Here is a 7,580-nt window from a genome sequence, read left to right as displayed (position 1 = left end):
TGCTGCTTACAATTATCTCTATCTATAATTAACTTGGCCCAGTAGTTTCAGAGGAGAAGATTTTTGTAAAAGATAACTGATTTACAAAAAAAATGTTAAAAATTGACTATAAAGGGCAATAACTCCTAAAGGGGTCAACTGACAATTTCGGTCATGTTGACTTATTTGTAGATCTTGCTTTGCCAACATTAATTGTATTTTACAGTTTATCTCTATCTATAATAATATTCAAGATAATAACCAAAAACAGCAAAATTTCCTTAAAATTACCAATTCAGGGGCAGCAACCCAACAACAGATTGTCTGGTTCATCTTAATATTTCAGGGCAGATAGATCTTGACCTGATAAACAAATTAACCTCATGTCAGATTTGCTCTAAATGCTTTGGTTTTTGAGTTATAAGCCAAAAACTGCATTTTACCCCTATATTCTATTTTTAGCCATGGCGGCCATCTTGGTTTGTTGGCCGGGTAAAAAAACACAAATTTTAAAGTAGATACATCAATGATGATTGTTGCCAAGTTTGGTTAAATTTGGCCCAGTAGTTTCAGAGAAGAAGTTTTTTGTAAAAGATCATGGAGATTTACGAAAAATGGTTAAAAGTTTACTATAAAGGGCAATAACTCCTAAAGGGGTCAACTGACCATTTTGGTCATTTGACTTATTTGTAAATCTTACTTTGCTGAACATTATTGCTGTTTACAGTTTATCTCCATCTGTAATAATATTCAAGATAATAACCAAAAACAGTAAAATTTCCTTAAAATTACCAATTTAGGGGCAGCACCCCAACAATGGGTTGTCTGATTCATCTGAAAATGTCAGGGCAGATAGATCTTGACCTGATAAACAATTTTACCCCTTTGTCAGATTTGCTCTAAATGCTTTGGTTTTTGAGTTATAAGCCAAAAACTGCATTTTACCCCTATGTTCATTTTTTAGCCATGGCGGCCATCTTGGTTGGTTGGCCGGGTAACAAAACACAAACTTTAAACTAGATACATCAATAATGATTGTGGCCAAGTTTGGATTAATTTGGCCCGGTAGTTTCAGAGGAGAAGATTTTTGTAAAAGTTATCGAGGACGGACGACGGATGACGGACGCCAAGTGATGGGAAAAGCTCACTTGGCCTTTTAGGCCAGGTGAGCTAAAAATGAGCATTGTTTATTTTTTGTTATCTTATACATATTACAGATATTGTGATAAAATAAATGCTGTTGAATATACATAAAAATATTTTTTCATTCACAATACAATGAAGGTTTGGTGGAAATTAGTCTTTATTCCAGTCCAAGGTCTATTAAGAACTTTGTGCTATAACAAACACTAGTGATTCATGTAACCTCATTGCATAAATGTATGTATTTTGGGGATCTTTGTTTCCTTTTGCTGTCAATACTTAAACTGACATAACTGAATTTTTTGAAAGTTTGAATAGGCACTTAATTTGTTTCAGATATAAATGAAAATAAGTGCCACTTAGAACGGAAAAGCATGCTTGATATAAAAGCTTTTATGGCTTACGTAGCATTATCGTTTATAAATTTACTAGAACCATTCTTTTCGAATTATGTTCTTATTGTCATCTAACAATGTGCAGTTTAAAGAAAAATCCTTTCTGAATTACTGGATTTGGTTTACAGCATATGTCCATTACCCATGACTGTGTTTTAATGGTTCACTGAACAAGTTTTAAAGCAATTCCCGTTTCTTAAAAAGGTCAGCTATATATTTTCTATGGAATCATTGGAGAAAACTGAATGCAATTTTTCCCCACCTAGGGGCATTATGTTTTTTTCGGTTTGTGCATCTGTCTGTCTGTCTGTCTGTCTGTCTGTCTGTCTGTCTGTCTGTCTGTCTGTCGTCTGTCTGTCTGTCTGTCTGTCTGTCTGTCTGTCTGTCTGTCTGTCTGTCTGTCTGTCTGTCTGTCTGTCTGTCTGTCTGTCTGTCTGTCTGTCTGTCTGTCTGTCAATATATAGATCAAGTTAGCATTTTTGTTCCAGTACAATGAATTTTTAACTGGTGATCACTGGTAGGTGACTTCGTATTGTCATGCAATAATTTCAGAATGGTTGTTATACTGGTTATTTCAAGCAATTATCATACTTGACATGATTAATTTGTTATCATGTCCAGTACTACAGACAAAATCTCACATAACATATCATAGAAAAAAACCGACCATCATTGGAGGTAGACAAATCAAATCTTTACCCTTTTTCTTGTACAAGTTTAGTAACTATGCAACCTCTAGTTTTCCCAGTCAGCAAAACTGATGAATAGGAAAACTCTTTAACAGTTTAATGACGATTTTTACCCATGTTTTACGTTTATGTCTATGTACCGGTAAGTTTTGCAAACTACAAAAGATAACATATGTACTGCAATTTATTGATTAGTGATTATGCCGTTTTCTGGATAAAGCTGTTTGTATAGAATTAATGTTTTGAAGCCCAAATGTCATTATGCAAGACAAAATTAAAAAAAATCCCATTTTATAAGTTTTCTTCCTGAAAACGGGAAACAAAACTCCAACAATGCATTTCATCCCAGCATTAGTTTCCTTGTTTGGGGGAATTCCATATAAACTGTTGTCTACAATGTTTGTAGATTAAACTGTTTCCTTATTTAATCGTTACCAGCTGGTTACTGCAGCTTTGTGCTTTCGTCAATAATTTCGTTGTTAGTTGGGCGGACAAAGAGAGCTTCAAATTACCCTATTACGGATGATTTGAGTGCAGCAGATAATGTAGAACGATATTTGAACTGTCATCACTGTAACAGTGACATATTACAAAAATCCTATGTAGATGTGCATAGTTGTACTATGCTTCATCATATATTCACATACAAATGGAGTGGATTTTATAGAATTCATAAAGTAAAAAGGTATTTTTGCAATAAAACTTCTTCAAATTGAAATAAAATACAATACAATTATGCTCGGAACATATTTTCATAAGGTACCAAATATTATTTAATTAAAATTTTTAATCAAAGCATTATCAATATTTCAGAACTAGACCATTTAAATTAACCTAATTTTTGTAAAGCCGTATAAAGGGAAGTAATTCTGATAATCATTAATCTAGCTATAGTGCCTAACAAGATTTTGTGAGGTAGACGAAATTGACATTAAAACGATCGTATTGACATTTGATGTCCAGAAATAGGCAGATCGGACATATATATAGGAAGATGATACTAACATGACAATACTCTTATATGTATATAGTATATGTTATTAACAGACTAATTTAATTTGTTTATTTATGTGATTCATGTTGGGACTATTATATGAATAATAGTCCGTGATTCATGTAAATAATGATGGACCTTGCTGCACGGACCTTAAAAATTCTATCCATTGGAAGGTCGACTATCCATACAAATAGAAGCTTCTTAATTATAGCTTTGAAACTGACTGAGCATTAAGAGAAAATCCGGCTGAATATGCTAAGTAAAAATGATTATCAGGTTGAGATCTATCCATCCTGAAATTTTCAGACAAATCAGACCTCGAGAATCAGACAACATGTTGTCACAGTGGGTTTCTGTCCCTCAATTGGTACTCGTTTGGCTTTATAAATATTTTGATATGAGCGTCATTGATCAATCGTATGTAGACGAAACGCGCGTCTGGCATAAAAATTAGTATCCTGGTACCTTTGATAACTATTTCGTAATTTGAAGCCAGGAAATTTTGCAGTTTTTTGGTAATTATTTTGAACATTATTAAAGATAATGAGTAAACTGGAAATAGCCATGCATAATGTTAAGCATTGCAAGATCCACAAATAAGTCAACATAACCAAAATTATCAAATGCAATTGACCTCTTAAGGAGTTATTGCCCTTTAGGGGCTAGCTACAGTTAATATTTTACCATTTTTCCGGCATAAATTTTTGTAATCATTTGTTTTCATTATTATGTCTTTATTGGTAGTATCAAGGATTTGTATAGCTATACAATCCTTGATACATTATTATATGGCACTGGCTACGGTTACATGGAAATGTAACAATAATAAAAATATTATTGTTACATTGGAGACTAATTGCCGGAATGCAAAGTTGGGTAAGGAACCGATTAATTACGAATGTAACAATAATTACTGAGGCTACGATTACTTTGTGTTATTGTTACATGAAAAACAGCAATATACTCTGGATTTATCAAAAAGTAAAATCACAAAAATACTGAACTCAGAGGAAAATCAATTTGGAAAGTCCATAATCACATGGCAAAATCAAAAAACAAAACGCATCAAAAACGAATGGACAAGAACTGTCATATTCCTGACTTGGTACAGGCATTTTCAAATGTAGAAAATGGTGGATTAAACCTGGTTCTATAGCGCTAACCCTCTCACTTTAATAACAGTCTCATCAAATTCCGTTACATTTACATGATGCGTAAACAGTCACAATCAATAAAATAGTCAAAATATGGGAACATCAGTCATCATCGTATAACAATTTAACAGGACACAACAACATCTACTATCTACGAACACATGGATTGATTTGAGTGTCTGACGTCAGAAAAATTATATACGTCACATAAATTTGTCGTTCAATGTGCATACAATAGTTATCCAAAGTACCTGGATTATAAACAATTTTAAATTTTACATAGGCAATGAGCGCAGACAGGGTTAAAAAATCAAAAGTATGTAAGAATAAATTACAGAAATCAAACTAGTCCAAAAGTTATACATAGATTTTATGAGAATCCAAAACTTTTAAAAGGAACAATTTAACAGGACACAAAAACCTATCCACGAACACATGGATCTACTTGAGTGTCCGACGTCAGAAAAATTATATACGTCACATAAATTTGTCGTTCAATGTGCATACAAACAATTTTAAAATTTACATAGGCAATGTACGCATACAGGGTTAAAAATCAAAAGTATGTAAGAATAAATTACAGAAATAGACCGAGATTCAAACTAGTCCAAAAATTATACATAGAATATATGAGAATCCAAAACTTTTTAAAGGGAACAATTTAACAGGACACAATAACATCTACTGTCTAAGAACACATGGATTGATTTGAGTGTCTGACGTTAGAAAAATTATATACGTCACATAAATTTGATGTTCAATGTGCATACAAACAATTTTAAAATTTTTTCATAGGCAATGTACGCATACAGAGTTAAAAAATCAAAAGTATGTAAGAATAAATTACAGAAATAGACCGAGATTCAAACTAGTTTAAAAGTTATACATAGAATTTATGAGAATCCAAAAATTGTCAATTCCACTACGCCATTGATTGATTTTGACGTTTGTGGTTCAACGTATAAAGTAATTCATAATAGAAATATATCATAATGACATATTATAGACAAATATCATACTGACGGGATCTTTTAAAGTACAGAGTCACGTTATAAGCACAAAAGAAATACAAATAGTCACATATACAAAACAAATCACCAAAAAATGAAAGCCAATACAAACACATTGACGAGATGTATAAGTACCGATCCACGTCAAAGGGATATCACATAAAACCATTCAACAGTAAAAGTAATCTTAATAATAGAACAAAAACAAATAAAAGAACAATAAAATATGTTGTTAAGATGATACACAACATCAGTACGCAGAATCTATACATCAAGACCATCGTGTATTATTTGAGAAGTTGATACGGAATATTTATCAACAAGGTCTTGGTACCTTCCGATGAACTTTTTTAGAAAAAGGACGAGACGTTCTTTGACATACCCCTGGTTCATCAACTTTCTACTCAGACACTGATGACGTTTTACAAAGTCTGAGTAGGAGCTGCAAGCTCTTGAATATCGAATAAGTTGGGAAATATATATCCCATATGCAGGTGAAGTTGGTATATTGCTACTAAGGTGGGGGAAATTTATAATTTCGAAATTAAAATCGTCTCGTTTGTCATAGATTCTGGTACTGAGATGACTGTGTAAGTCAAATTCGAGATATAAGTCTAAAAATGAGGCGGAGGAAGCCGTGTCTGTTGTTTCTTTAATCTCGAGTTCTGGGGGATATATTAATGGAACCCAATCAGAAAAGTTCGGATTGTTTAAGGAAAGAACATCATCAATATATCTGAAAGTGAAATTAAATAATCTGGCTTCTTTGATCCTCTTGTTTTTGACAAGTGTCTGGAGGAACTCCGATTCATATGAAAATAAGAAGAGGTCGGCAAGAAGAGGCGCACAGTTTGTTCCCATAGGAATGCCGACAACTTGTTGGAAAAGTCTACCTCCAAACTCAACAAATATGTTGTCGATAAGAAACTCCAGCATACTGACTACTTGTTCTTCTGTGTAGCATGATTTACCTTTTTGTTTGTCACTATTAACGAAATATGCTTTATGAAATCCCAAAGTAATAAATTTATAGCGTATGCTACCATTTTTATGTTGAAAGGCATTGTGGATAATTTCTTTTAGGCGATTTTTCAATTTTACATGGGGAATGGTGGTATACAGGGTTGAAAAATCAAAAGTTTTGATGGAACTTATTTCAGAAAGAGACCGAGATTTGAAATTGTCTAGAAGTTCTTTAGAATTTTTAAGAATCCACATATGGTTAATACCACTACGCGAGTAAACAGTTTCACAGTATTTCTGAAGACCCTCTTTCACTGCAAATTTAAATCTCCTATATGGCACTGGCTTCGGTTACATGGAAATGTAACAATAATAAAAATATTATTGTTACATTGGAGACTAATTGCCGGAATGCAAAGTTGGGTAAGGAATCGATTAATTACGAATGTAACAATAATTATTGAGGCTACGATTACATTGCGTTATTGTTACATGAAAAACAGCAATATACTCTGGATTTATCAAATTTAAATCTTCTATAGGTTTGTACCAAATAATACTTGTAATAATGACAAATAATAAATATTATAATTCAACAAATTGTGCTTGGATAGTTTTACGTATTAATGGTTTTGATGTTCTTAAAGATACTGTCCCAAGTCAGGAGACTTTGGCCTTTGTTAGTCTTGTATGATTTTTAATTTTAGTTTCTCATGTATAATTCGGTGTTAAGCGTAGCGTCCATTATCACTGAACTAGTATACATATTTGTTAAGGGGCTTGCTGAAGGACGACTCCGGGTGCGGGAGTTTCTCGCTACATTGAAGACCCATGTGGCCTTCGGCTGTTGTCTGCTCTATAGTCGGGTTGTTGTCGCTTTTAAGTTGACACATTCCCCATTTCCATTCTCAATTTTACTTCAGATTTGTAGTGTCAAAGGCGAAAATTATAGTTCAATGGTTTGTTGTTGGGAACCGAGTCGGGCTGAGAAAAGTTTCGTTTTCTCGGTATTTAACTGCACACCTACTCTCATAACTGTCATTATATTTTGAACAAAGGATGAAGAGATTCCTATTACCAATCTAATTTTGGGTGAACAATTTAAATTTTTGGATTGGTTTGAAACGAAACTGATTTAATAACAAGACACAAATTTCATACAACTATACAAACGCAGTTCTGAAAAAAATGATATATCAAAAGCAAAGTTTGCTAACTGTGAACTTCTGTATACATGTATCCATGGAGGA

Source organism: Mytilus trossulus, chromosome 4 (genome assembly GCF_036588685.1).
Source record: "Mytilus trossulus isolate FHL-02 chromosome 4, PNRI_Mtr1.1.1.hap1, whole genome shotgun sequence".
NCBI lineage: Eukaryota > Metazoa > Mollusca > Bivalvia > Mytilida > Mytilidae > Mytilus > Mytilus trossulus.
The sequence above is the reverse complement of the archived record's forward strand: the minus strand, read 5'-3'. Positions refer to the sequence as shown.